Below are 15,387 nucleotides of genomic sequence, written 5' to 3'. Positions count from 1 at the left end.
TATTTGGAGGAAGAGTTGTACATGGTGCAACCCGAAGGTTTCATAGATCCTGAACATCCTAAGAAAGTATGCAAGCTTAAGCGCTCCATTTATGGACTTAAGCAAGCTTCTCGGAGTTGGAATCATCGTTTCGACCAGGTGATAAAAGAGTATGGTTTCACTCGATCGGTCGAAGAACCATGCTTATATATCAAGTCGAGTGGGAGCAAGATTGTATTCTTGATATTGTATGTCGATGACATACTCCTGATTGGGAATGACATTCCTCTTCTATCTTCGGTTAAAGAATGGTTGAAGAACCATTTCCAGATGAAAGATCTGGGTGAGGCACAACGCATTTTGGGAATCCGTATCTACCGAGATAGATCACGACGGACGTTATCACTTAGTCAGGAGTCTTATTTGGATATGATTCTTGAGAAGTTCAGCATGACCAACTCCAAGAAGGGGACCTTTCAATGACGACTGGGATGCAGTTGAGCAAGTCTCAGGCACCCACGACGCCTGAAGGGATTGAGCGCATGAGTCGTGTTCCTTATGCATCTGCAAAAGGATCGATCATGTATGCCTTGATATGCACACGTCCAGACGTGGCATATGCATTGAGTATGACGAGTCGGTACCAAAAGACTCAGGTGAAACACCTTTGGATAATCTGTTAAAAACATCCTCAAGTACCTACGAAGGACTAAGGATTGGGTATTGACTTATGGAGGCGATACTAAGCTATGCGCAATCGGTTACGCAGATGCTAGCTTCCAAACGGATCGAGATGACTCAAAATCTCAGTCCGGGTTCGTCTTCACTCTTAATGGTGCTGCGGTCAGCTGGAAGAGTTCCAAACAGAGTGTTGTAGCAGATTCTACTACTGAATCCGAGTACTATGCCGCTTCGGAGGCAGCAAAGGAAGCGATATGGATGCGTCAATTCTTACAAGGACTTACGATAGTTCCTAGTTCGAATGACCCGATCACCATCTATTGTGACAATAGAGGTGCCATCTTCCAGGCTAAGGAGCCAAAGTCTAGCAACAAATCTAGACATGTACATCGGAAAGCTCACCTGATCCGTGATTACGTGGAGCAAGAGGAGATAGTGATAGACAAGATTGCGACGGATGATAACATCGCGGATCCTCTCACTAAACCGTTGAATTATGATAAGCATGTAGGGCACGTTATTTCCATGGGAATTAAACGTGTTCCTGAGTTGTAGTACTTGATTATGGATTTAATACATTATCTTTTTCATATACTATTTATAACTTCATCGTTCTATTATAATATTTTGTTTTTCATGTGGCTTGTACTGACAACATTGAACGCCACAAAGTGAACTGAATTACATTATATTTGTTTGGTCCGTAATTGCCCATGTGAGCTGATAACTCCGGCTATTATATTGTGCAGTCGGTTGATGGTGGGTTCAACGAGCCATAAGTCAAACTGTTCACTGATCGATCACAAATGCGAGATTATAACGATACCTCGTAGGACAAATTTTTGTGACAACGTAATGGAGTCCTAAATGTTTAAAAACATTCGGTGCCAGGTCGTGGATAGGACATCCATTGTGTTCCTAGAGTCGATTCTTTTGACTATCGACTGTCTCTTGAGATTAAGGCAGTTTTTGGGTGACTTTGGTTTCTTTCTCACGGTCTGCCGTGAATCGGAGGCTAAGTATATTTTTTTCGGGTCATTTCATCTTTGTGCTTATATCTGCAGGATTAGAGTTGAGGAAAATATCCAACCCTTATCAGGTATAGTTATTTCTCAGGGCCACTCGAGGAGTTGTAACTGAAATGCATGGCCATGCTCGAATGTTGATTCGTTTATCAGTTAAGTTACTCTCTAATCGGGGAAACCACTATTTATAATGATCGCTTGTAAAATACGACCTTTGTGAATACGGATTTGCAAATTGTTTTACATTGAGTGGGAGAAATTTTAGGATATATGAATCGGTTATCGCACATACACTTGTGAGGACAAGTGGGAGTTTGTTGGAGCTTGTGTCCTCCACAAATTAGTGCGATAACATTTGTAAATCTCTTACAGGTTCATAAGGGTATACTTCGTATTTCAATCAGTTGATTAACGATTACCTAATAACGGTTGGCTTGCTAGAAAGTTTGACGTTATTATCATACAGATGGCGGTGATCAACTGGTCCCTAAAGGTCACACCTATAGGATGTGTTTGGGAGATGTGGTTATAGAAATATAATCACATTGAAGACTTATATGACTAAATAGTTAGTCAATGTGTTGATGAGACAATTATTTAATGAAGATTAAATAATATTAGTTGAGACGAATTAACTGTCAATTCGTAAATTGAATATAATAAGTTATATTTAATTAAATGTAATTCGTAATTAAATGTAATCAGTTATATTTAATGTCAACAAGATGAATGTGTCATAGTGGTAATAGTGAGGGTACTCAAACCAAGAGGTCATGGGTTCGATCCTCACTAGATGACAATTTACACATTTTATACATTTTTGGAAACCGAAAATAAGGAATTAAAACTCCTTATTATCTCGGTATATGGGCCGAAATTAGGAGATGAGAAATCTCCTTATGGACTTCTCTTTTTCGGTTATAAGAAGAGGAGAAGGGAGAATTTTTATGACCTAATATTCTTTTCCCAATTCTTGCCTCCTTTCATCGGAAGAACACACAAAAACCTAAAATTAATCTGTTGATTTAGGGATCGATTCTAGCATAATCAAAGGGCGTTTCTCATATCGTCTTTGGTGCAACTGATAGGCGAATATCTACTTTGATATTGTTCTTAGGCCGTTTTTGCTAGGACCGAAGGTTATTTCTTAATCCTTTATGCTTTTGTTTTGCAATTTAGTTTTATGACTTGTAATCATCACTTTATTATTCGTTATAATCCTTGAATTTAAAGGGATGCATACAAATAAATCCCACAACTCCACCATAATCAACTTAATAAATCTTAATTGTTTTCCTCTTACGAGGGCACTTTCGCTACATTCGAGTCGATCATCACTAAACATAAACTTAGTTCATCTCGTTTCGTCAAACATGTAAGTCTGAGGGTGTAAATCCTTCTTTATTTTTTGTTATTTAATTTTTGTATCATTAATGTAAGATTTATGTCGAAAGTATTCTTAAAACTGATTTATAAAACCATGTTTAAAACCCTTTTTACGGATTATCAGAAGACAGACGTCGAGAAAGGACACAGCAACCGCTGCGCCTCTTCGAAGGGACGCAGCACCTGCTGCGCCTCTTCGTGAGGCTGCCGCAGTTCCTGCTTTCTTTCTTCTTCCTTCGTCTTGTGTTAATTCGTTTGTTTTTACTTTGTTTTCATTCATTCTTCGATTCTTTGATATAACGATTTAAACATAACAATTTAACATATTATTTATCATCGTTAGTTTTGAATTCGTCATTAAATCGCGACTTAAATCCGTTATAACCAATATTTGCGGGTTTTTCGTCATTAAAATCAATCCGGGTTGTAGTGATTCGATTCATTCATATTGAGTCTCTGGAATTCTATCTTTGGTATATTTCCATCTGTCTATTGTCATATCCATCATTAGTTCTTCATTATTCGTCATATTTAACCTATTTAGTTCACCCATGTCACTAATCAATCTTTCATTCATGTAATTAATTCATCTACATTCGCTTCATCCATGTTTTATCGTTCTCATGACTCATTCACATGTAATTAATGTATTAAATCACTTTCATCCGAGTCGATTATCATAATCAATCATTAAATTCACTCACGAATATTAGCGATTTGCAGTTCCGGCTTCACAGCCAGAACTCAGCCTTGGAACAGACGTAGCAATTGTTGCGCCTCTTCCAAAGGGCGCAGTCCTGCTGCGCCTGTTCCAGGTTGATTTCTGTCTCTGAACTTCCGTTCTGCTTTGACCTAGTTTAATTAGTTTGCGTATTTAATTAACTATTATTCGTATTATCGCCTGATTCCGGTTTGTTAATTTGTTTGTTTATTCTTTCTCAAATTATCCGTTTTGAAAGTATTATCGACATAAATCATTGAATCCGATGTAATTATTGTAATTTTCATTATTGCATTATTGTATTTCTTTTATTGTACCATTTGTATGCCTTCACATGTAATTGAACTTAAATTCCTACTTCGACCTAATTGTTTGCTAAATTAATTGTTCACCGACTTAGTCTAATTCTCACATGTTAGGATTAAAACGTTGGATGTTGCATTGCATGCTTATAATCGACAATATATCGAGTATGAATATCTTTCCTAATCATTAGTATAGGCCGCTATCGAGGCGGGCGGGATTAGGTGTTCGATTAAAAGAACTTCCTAATACGTACCCTCACCCCTTACTCCAGATCTCTGTGAACATCCGTGTTCATTGGCATCCACGAGAGTCATTCTAGACATAGAATGCTAAGGGTAACGAGTTCTTGGTGTTCATGTCACTACTTTGTGTCTTGACATTGCACGAGGTATTCGAACGGTTTCCAATTTTCCACAATAAATTGGTGGCGACTCCACAAATGCAAACGCTTGTTCTCCTCCCAAGCGCCCCCGTGGGCCCGCGTCCACAGTTTAGCGACTCCGCTGGGGATAAAACACTTACGTGTAGCCAAGGGTGAAACTTGAACAAGGTTAGGGAATAGTTTGTACAAGACAATTGTCGGTTTTCATAACTCGGTCTTCCTAGATCATTTTAATCGGCCTTCCTAGGCCCAACCCAACCCATCCGACCAATCGTCCCGTCTAAACGGTCCTAATTCTTATTTGGGACTAAGGATGGATAGCGATTGACGTCATCCATACCATGGTACTTACTCTTGTTTGTATCAAGGACCTTCACTACTTGAGGAAATGGACTAGGAATCGGCCTTACTCTTGTTTGGTACGAGCCTCTCCACAGACTTCGGGTTTGATTGTTCGTTATGGCAACCCACCCTTTAAACCAAAACCCTTTTAAATGCACTCAGCATCCTGTTATAATGCTTGTATGAATGTTTGCACCTTACGTGATCACCATTTCTAAACGAAACCATCACGATTTTTTGTAAAAATCAAAATCCTTTTAAAGTGTAAATTTCGAAAAGACCAATGATTAGCGCAAAACCGAGTCAAAACTTTGCCCATTTGTCGAGTCAAATTTCGGGCCCAAGCCCATTTCAAAACCTCACTTCGAGTCCACTCCTACAACTACACTAAAGTTGACTGGGACCAACATTTTTCAAATCTTGTCATTTCTTCAAAAGCTCACTGACACAAGTGGCACATACCCACTTCACGAGTCAAATCATTTCTTTCTTAGTAAGTGTGTTAGAATAGTCGATCGTGTTTTGATTCGTCGTCGATCTCTTATCCACTTTCCAAGATGCCTGAAACAAGCGACGTGAACTTCAATCAATTCCAGGATGGTAATGATCGAATCCTAACCGCGCTAGCTCAGCTCCAAGTTACTCAAGACCAAGTGTATGATCGCCTTGACACCATCGAGGGCCGAATCTATACCGTAGAAACGAGGTTGCCTCCTCGGGAAAGTGAAATCGTTGATGACTTCGTGAATGGCTTCGGGGACGAAAACCCTCCCATGGGTATGACTGCAGCTGAGAAACGACTCCAATTGATGTATCTTAAAGGGGATGACATTTATAGGGAGAATAATCGCAAGTATGAGGCCGTGAGTTCCAAGTTGCCAACCAACTTCAATATGACGGATATCCCTAGATTTAAGGGGCACGAAAACCCTTTGAATCACATCCGTGCTTTCAAGGACTACATGTCTATCAAAGGCATCAAACCCAAGATGTTCTTAAGGATCTTTCCTTCATCTCTTGACACCATCCCAAAGCAATGGTTCTACTCTCTAGAACACAAGAAAATCGCTACTTGCGAAGACGCCGCGATTGAGTTTGCTAAGCAATATGCGGATAATGCTGAGATCCAAGTTAACATGCGCACTTTAGAGGTTCTTACCCAAAATGACAAAGAAGGTTTCACCGACTTCCTAAGTAGGTGGAGGAAGACTAGTACCCAACTAGTTGAACGCCCGGATGAGGCTACCCTTGTGGAGAAATTCGTGGACAACCTAAAGCCCATCTATGCAAATCATTTGAGATACCAAAACATCAAAACTTTCAAAGACTTAACCGTACTAGGAACGAGGATCGAAGATGACATCCGTAAAGGGCTCTTGTCCAAAACGGTAGGCCGAGGATATCAAGGCTCAACAAGTCGTTCTTACGGCTCCACTAGCAAGACCGATGAGGTTAACCTCCTCGAGCCATCCAAGAAGAGTACCCCACCAAGGAAATATACAAATCTTGGGGACACTTACTCCAATGCTCTATAAAGGTTAATGAAATAAGGCAAACTCCAACCCATAGGACCTACACCCGAACCGGAAAAGAAATCCAAGTTCTGGGACGAGAACTCATACTGCGAATATCATAGGGGCAAGGGGCATGACACAGAAAAATGCTACAAATTGAAAGATGTGCTTTAAGACATGATTGAGGATGGTCGACTACCAATACCGCCGGGAGGTAAGCCCAACAACACTCAGAATCCTCTTGGAATTCTAGTGATCACAAGTGAAGAATCTACCTTAGATTGTTCACACCTCATTTCTCCAGTCGAAGATGAGATCCACGCGATCGAGAATGAAGGGTTCTACTCTACCATCTCCCCTACCATTACCGACTTCATCGCATGGGCAAGGAGTGTGGATAGGCAAGTTTCGGAATTGGAAAATGTGGTGACAACCTTACATGACCCCAACGCGACACCTAAAGAACATGCGCCACTAATCTTTTCCCAAAATGCTACTATGTAAGAAATAGTCGCCGTGGTTGATAAACTAGTCGACCAAATCACACAATTAGAGGACGAGATCATGAGAATGAGGGAACTAGCTACAGTCAATAGAGTATAGATCGATGATGATGAAGACGAGTATCTCATTCAACACTCCCTAGTCAAGGAAATAGTCCAAAATGGTGAAGACCAAGATGTGGACCACCTAACTCGTTCGGGGTGTCCATATCAATGTACTACTCAAAATGGTCCAACCAACGTTATCACACCAAATGATAACGAAGATGACTCTACTGATCATTTGCTAAAGCAATTACAGAAAACAAAGGCTGATCTTTCAGTCTGGCAATTAGTAGCAAGCTCATTCCCACATCGCCAAGATTTACTGCAAGTTTTGGCCAAATTAAATGTAGCACATGACTCCACACCCGACGATGTAGTCAACTTGGTCTTCCAAGAATCACCGAAGCTAAGTAATCCTATTACTTTCTCAGATGAAGATTTGCCGCCCTTTGGCGCTAGTCATAACTTGGCTCTTTACATCACTGTCATTTGCTTAAAGAAGAATCTGCCAATGACCTTGGCGGATGATGGCTCCGCGGTCAATGTCATACCCCTGAAAACGACATACAAACTAGGCATGAAAGAGTCAGATTGGACCCCTACCAATCAAGGTGTTCGCGCATATGATGGTACACGACGAAAGGTAGTAGGACTCGTTAACCTAACCATAGCCACAGGGCCAATTGAGCGAAAGGTTAACTTCCAAATAGTGGACATTGAAGCTTCCTTCAACATACTTCTGGGAAGACCTTGGATTCACGCTTCCAAAGCGGTAAAATCCACCCTTCACCAAAAGCTCAAAATCCCACTAAATGGCAAAGTGGTGACGATCACTTCATCGCCCATCAAGGAAATAATCGAAAAGAAGTCAAATAATCAAGTCCTTCCGAATCCAGTATATGAACTTGGAGGCTTTCAAAGCGTAAGTGTCATAGAAAGCGAGTTGGCACCCCTATACTACGATCCCTACTCCAACTTGGTGGTCAACCACATACTCAAATCCCAGGGATACTTCCCGGGAATGCCTTTGAACCCTGCCCGAAGAAACACCTTCGCACCCTACAAGGAAGGCAACTCAAAAAGAATACCACTTGGCCTAGGATACAAACCCACTAAAGAGGAAGTTCTCGAGATGCTCGCCCAAGTTCAAAGCTGTAAGCACGTAGGAGTCCAAATGCGACCATATATACTTCCCTAAATGGATACTTTGTTAGGGAAGGAATTCAAGAACTCTTTCACGGATTTCCCAAACCTTGGCACTACCTCTAAAGGAAGCTAGCCGGAATCGAGATATTTCACGATTGCTACTTCATTCCTCGAGAAACGGTTCCTACCGTTAAAGCACATCAAGCACCTTGCTTAGAAGAACAAGCTGTTAGTCTACTGTTCGGAGAAGATCGATTTGTTAGAGCCGCACAGGATGAGATCATTACCATGATACTTCAAGACAACCACTTCAACCCTACCGCGTTAATCACAGAAACAAACGCGAACCAGCAGAAAGGATGGAGAAAAACAATCAAGTGGACCAACAATCAAGGAAGACTCTTCAAGCTCACCACTGGAGAAGGAGAGATGTTCAAGGGAGAACCAGAAGACGATGAATTCGAGTCAGAGTCAGAGTCGGAGTCTAGAGAAGTCACTAAGGAATCTCCTTCTCTCGTCGTCCCCATTCCCTTAGTTTCTCCTAGCTTAGCCTCAAATAGCAACAGTAGTTCGGGAAATGTCCGAACAACTATCCCTTTACCGCCGCTGACCACAGATCAGATGGCTTCTTTGTTTCAACTTTTCTCAAACTTTAATATGAATAAATCAGGTTCTGCTTACTCTTTGTGTTATCTTGAATGCAATTTTGTTTACGATGATACTGAGGATGATCCAGATCCGGACTCAATTGAGATACCTCCCTACATAGCCAAGGAAATACTACAAGAGGGGGAAGGGGGACCAGTAATAGAGAACACTGAACCCATCAATGTAGGAACCGAACTAGAACCCCAAGAACTTAGGATATGGACAACCCTGAGCCCCACCGAAAGGGCCAGTTTCATAAACCTCCTACACGAGTTCAAAGACGTTTTCGCTTGGTCCTACAAAGACATGCCAGGGATCGATAGGGATATCGCCGAACATAGAAATCCCAATTAAGCCAGGTTTCAAGCCCGTGAAACAAAAGCTTCGTCGAATGAGAACAGAATGGGCTCTCAAGATTAAGGAAGAAGTCGATAAGCAATTCAAAGCCGGATTCATCAAAGTTTCCGAGTACTCTGACTAGGTAGACAACATAGTACCCGTACCCAAAAAGGATGGGAGAATCCGTGTTTGTGTTGATTTTAGGGACTTAAACAAAGCAAGTCCTAAAGATGACTTTCCTCTACCACATATCGACATATTGGTGGACAATACCGAAGATCACGCGTTATTGTCCTTCATGGATGGGTACGCAGGTTACAACCAAATCAAGATGGCCATAGAAGACATGCATAAAACCGCCTTTGTCACTCAATGGGGAACCTATTGCTATACGGTCATGCCGTTTAGGTTAATCAACGCCGGAGCTACATATCAACGCACCGCAACTACACTCCTACATGACATGATGCATAAAGAAGTTGAGGTATATGTAGACGACATGATTGTTAAGTCCAGGGATAGAGAGAGGCATATTGCGAAACTTCGCAAATTTTTCTCAAGGCTACGAAAGTACAACATGAGGCTCAATCCTCAGAAGTGCGCATTCGGAGTAACATCTGGCAAACTCCTGGGATACGTCGTTAGCCAACGAGGTATAGAAATAGACCCTTCCAAGATCAAAGCTCTGATCGAAATGCCACAACCCCAAAGGGAAAAAGAAGTCAGAGGATTCCTGGGAAAAGTGCAATATATAAGTCGATTCATATCGAAACTCACCATGATCTGAAAACCTATCTTCAAAAAGCTCAAGAAAACAAATCACACCATGTGGGATGGTGACTGTCAGAAGGCATTCGACCGAATCATGGAGATATTAGCTAAACCACCCGTGCTCATGCCACCTCAACGAGATCAACCTCTTGGTTTATATCTCACAGTAACCGAAACAGCCATAGGCGCCATGCTAGCTCAAACCGTAGGAAAGGAAGAAAGAGCTATCTACTACCTTAGTAAGAAGTTCTTGGAGTACGAGTGCAAATACTCACAACTCGAAAAGACATGCCTTGCTCTTGTGTGGGCAACGAAGAAGCTACGTCATTACATGCTTAGCTACTCCGTCAAAATATACTCCAAAATGGATCCAGTCAAATACCTCTTCGAGAAACCCGTCCTCAACGGATGCCTAGCAAGATGGACTCTGATGCTCTCAGAGTTCGATCTCAAATATGTGCCCCTGAAGGTTATGAAAGGGCGCGCCGTTGCCGAACTCTTTGCAGAAAATCCCATCAATGATGCACAAACAATAGATACTTGGTCATTTCCAGACGAGGATATACTCCAAACCGATGTAGACTCCTAGAACCTTTACTTTGATGGAGCATCAAACTTAAGAGGATTTGGAATAGGAGTGTTGCTCATTTCTCCTGAAGGCGAGCATACACCGATCTCTGTCAAACTCGACTTCGAGGTGAGAAATAATGCTGCGGAATACGAAGCCTGTCTCATTGGACTACAAGCGGCCGTGAGCTTAGGCGTTAAAAACCTCCGAGTGCATGGGGATTCGTCCCTGATCATCAATCAAGTTACGGGATCTTGGAAAATCCGAAGCGAAAGCCTAGCACCTTATCAAGCCAGAATAGACCAAGTTGCCCAATTCTTTGATCACGTGACCTATCTACACCTACCTCGGGAAGAAAATAAATTTTGCAGATGCTCTTGCAAAACTTGCATCTTTGATTAATATGCCAGATGACATAGTGGAAATGCCTTTATGTATCGAACGACGATCAGAGCCAGCTTATGTCCACCAAATCACCGATGAAGAGGAAATAACAGAGGAACCTTGGTTCCAAGCAATCCTAAATTTCAAGCTCAACGATACCTATCCACAGGATATGGACAAAAGGGGACAACATGCTATACGCCTACTAGCTTCTCAATACGTTCTCATGCAAGGAGAGTTATACAAAAGAACACCTCTTGGTGTAATCCTACGTTGCCTTGATCATTCACAGGCGCGAAAAGTGATGGAAGAAGTTCATGATGGAGAAGGCGGTCCTCACATGATTGGGCCCATGATGGCAAATAAAATCACACGTTTGGGGTATTATTGGACCACAATGGAATCCGATTGCATCAAATATGTAAGACATTGCCACAACTGCCAAATCTTCGGGAATGTACAGCATGTCCCTCCTTCATTGCTCTATACGATGACATCTCCTTGGCCATTTTCTGCCTGGGGAATTGATATAATCGGGAAGATAACTCCAGCCGGAACAGGAGGTCACTGTTTCATCCTCGTGGCAATTGGCTATTTTACCAAATGGGTAGAAACGGCTTCCTACACTAGTCTCACGGCTAAAAATGTAGCAAAGTTCATACAAAACAATATCATCTGTCGATACGGTTGCCCACATGAGATCATTAGTGATAATGGATCACATTTCCAAGCCGAGACTGAGCAATTTCTAGCCAAGTACAAAATTAGGCATCACCACTCTTCGCCATATAGACCACAGACTAATGGCGCGGTAGAGGCGGCAAACAAGAACGTTGTCACAATTCTCAAGAAAATGATTGACAACTATCGAGATTGGCCAAGCAAAATACCCTTTGCTTTATGGGGATATCGCACATCTGTTAGGACGCCCACTGAGGCCACCCCTTTCTATTTGACCTATGGCATGGAAGCTGTACAGCCAGTCGAGTTAGAAATACCATCATTGCGTATCTTACTCGAAAGTCAAATCTTGGAAGCCGATTGGAAGAGAGATAGATATGAAGAACTCATCCTCTTGGATGAACGTAGGCTACGCGCACTACATAATGTCCAAACATATCAAGCACGTATCAAACGAGCCTTCAATAAAAGGGTCAAGCCAAGGAACATCAAGGAAGGAGACTTAGTACTCAAGTCGGTTAAAACTCTTTTACCTGTCGATCCATGGGGAAAATTCAAACCTAATTGGGCCGGGCCATTTCTAGTCAAGTCCATACTTCCAGGGGGTGCGGTTAGAATCACAGACCTAGATGGGAATGAATTTGCCAACCCGACAAACCTTGACCAACTAAAGCGGTATTATGCCTAGAATAGGAACAAAAACGCGCCTCGCGTAACCTCAAGTGTCGCTCTTGTGGCACTAAAATAAACGGCCCCCGGCCAAGGTGAAATAAGCTAATGTCACTCTGCTCTTGCATTTTGACAATTTGTCATCCTCATATCGTCAAATAAACTAAATTGCATCTTAAGAGTAAGTAAAAAGCTCATGTTTATCTTCTAAGTTCATTACAAGCTCCTGCTTAGAACAATTATTCTTTTACATTTACTCGAACTATGCGCAAGAGTTTGATTTCATTTTTTAATGAATACGTAGGCAATCCTTCACAGGATACAACCCATTAACTTCAAAATTTAAATAGAAGGACATTTGCAGTTGCATTTGGAATTCGACAAGAATAATAAATAGAAAATCACAACGGTTTCATAACCAATTCACCTCCTTTATTTCATTCATTTTCTGATAATATTAATAATGCGTTACATAATAATAATAATGCTAAAGAAAAAGAAAAATAGGCTAGGATTCTAAAAACCCCACCTTCTTATTACAATAAAAATAATAAATAATAATAAAGACTAGGAACATTCCTCCATTTTCCTTTTTGCCCTTGTCATTTTTGTCATATTTCTTGTCCCGACCTCGAGCCGGACGCTCTTGCGCCACTTCGGACCTAATCACCAACGGTCTTTCTCGCGGCCTAGCCTTCCCATTCTTGTCAATCACTTTGTCCACGACAGGAGAGGTCTTCGGTTTCTTCGAAGGATGAACAACTCTAAACCCGGCTTCCTCCTCTCCCTCAGTCAGATGCTTCTCTTTCTCCTTTTCCACCTCGCGCACCTTGTAGTCAACGGGCTCGCGCTTCCTCAATCTCTCATGCTCCTCCGGAGTAGTAGCTTTCCTCCACCGCAGATAGGAGTCCGACACCCATAAGGCACTAACAGAAGAGTTCAAGAACCATACGTTTCATTGAGCCCATTTAATGGCCCACTCCCTTCGACTCTCAGTAGTAAGCGCCACGACAGTCTGCGGGACAGTGTCAAGCTTCGGGATTGTCTGCTTCAGTCCAACCTGTCTTACAGCCTCTCCAGGAAGATGCATACCATGAATTCCAAGCCAGGAATGCGCACAGATCGGGTAGGATCCAAGGAAGATACTCCAGTGACAGATTTGAGATGCCACCATGGTACAACCCATCTAATCAAGGGGCCATCATCACTCTTCAATTTGTTTTCCCAGTAATTGCACACTCGAGTGAAGTCCACCATGTAAAGCCTGGTCCTCATTGCAATTGAGCGAGCATGATAAGAAAGAACATGAACTGGGGGCTCGATCAATCGAAGACGCTCCATAAGCCAGACCTACCAAAAGCGGGTATTAGAAACGAAACAAAAAAGAAACGGAAAAAAAAAATAAAAAAAGAAGAAACGAAAAAAAAGAAAGAGAAAAGTGTTCTTTTACCTGCAAAATAATGGGACTTCCCAAATAAAGTAGGTCGCGATTGGCTTTCCTGTTATCCAAACCCAATAGGATCTCTCCTAAACATAAACAGGTTGGGCTCTCAAATCCTCATCAACATGCCCTTGAAGGACATATACATGTAACAAGCAAAATCCGAATGCCCTTCGCCTGGCAACATAAGAGATGGTGGGGTCGGCCTTGTTAATGAATCGGTCAATAAAGTCCAACATTCGCACTCCTTTCGAGGTCACTAAACGGTCCACCTCAATTCTTGTCAACCCAAGCAAGTCTCTAAATTTGTTCTTATACTCTTGTGAAGTAGAAGGAATAGCAGGCAAGTGTTCTGGGTCCCACCCACCGATCGCAACAATTTCTTCAGGAAATGGGCAAATGTCACTTCCGGGGAAAGCAAAAACATGATAATTCGGGTCCCAATAATCAAGACAAGAATCTAGGAATGGTTTGACCACCTTGATAAGCTTCAAACTCAACAATGATCCAAGATTATAAGCACCCATGTCGTGTTTCTCCACGTTGGAAAACTCGTTGGTCCACTCTTTTAGACGAATCTCTAAAGTATTCATGATGAATGATTATTTTGAGAATTTTATGTAATAAGACGAAGGAAGAGACGAAAGAATTGTGTGAATAAAACCTCTATCGACGTTTCTATTTATACTAAAATCTGTTTCCTAAAATCCGCCAGGACGGATACACCGGGGAACAGGCGCAGCACCTGCTGCGCCTCTTCAAAGGGACGCAGCTCCTGCTGCGCCTCTTCCTCAGCAATGTCTCTGTGATTTTCCGCGTTGGATCTTTCCTAAATTCCTTGGCAAATAATTTCCTATTCATACGAGTTTTTATTTTGGTAAATATGTCAAAATTACCATAGTCCATGTTTCCTAATTCCGCGGGCACGCATTTCGAGGCAATATCAGCATTTTCGTCATTTTAGCACACTTATATATTTCTTTTTATTTTTCTTTTTTCGGGGAATCATTTCTCCAATTTAATGCAATTTATTTCAAACTTATTTCTTTTTATTATTTCCTTTTTTTCGGGGAATCACTCCACCCCCGTCCTACATTAAATTTCTAACTTATAGATTTCTATCGTTTCATTTTTTTTGGGGGTAACCCCCCTACCGTCCGGTCATTTCCGGCAAATTTTTTGCATTTTTGCATTTTTCGCATTTTTTTGCACTTTTAAGTCATTCGTCTTGCGCTAATTTAGGCCTTACATCATCAAATGTATGTTTTACGTGAATTTCTATGCAAATTTTGGCAGCACGACGACGTAAACCGTCATCTACCAAACCTGTTCAAAGCTAACCTGCAGGTACAAGCAACACAACCCAGCAGCAAAGGCACTCAGCCCATCATATACAACCAAAAGAGGGACATGTACAACAAACTGGGGGCTCGAGCCCCAAGCAAAATCCAAAATGTCCAAAATGTAGGTCCTAAAATGTACAAATGTGCAAGATACAGCCAACAAAAACAAACAACGACAAAAAACTACTGCCGGTCGCCGCCTAACTCCGCAACTCTCGCCTCGAGAGCAGCAACCTCGGCGTCGCGAACCTCGAGCTCCCTCAACAAACGAGCTGTCTCCTCCCGAGACTGGGCCAGCTCTCGCTCTAGCTCACGCTCCCTCTGCAAACAACAACAATTGGCTCATGTCAATCACTTCAAGCAATCATAAGAAAAGTTAGAAAATTAGAAAATGAAGTAGACGAAAGGTTCATACCTAACGACCTCGACCGCCGACAAGTGCCTCGACGGCAGTAGCTCGCAGCCGGTTGGCCACCCTCCATAACGCCACAAACCGGGACGGCGCAACCTGCA

The sequence above is a fragment of the Silene latifolia genome, chromosome 1 (genome assembly GCF_048544455.1).
Source record: "Silene latifolia isolate original U9 population chromosome 1, ASM4854445v1, whole genome shotgun sequence".
NCBI classification, from domain to species: domain Eukaryota; kingdom Viridiplantae; phylum Streptophyta; class Magnoliopsida; order Caryophyllales; family Caryophyllaceae; genus Silene; species Silene latifolia.
Note: the sequence above shows the minus strand (reverse complement) of the source record.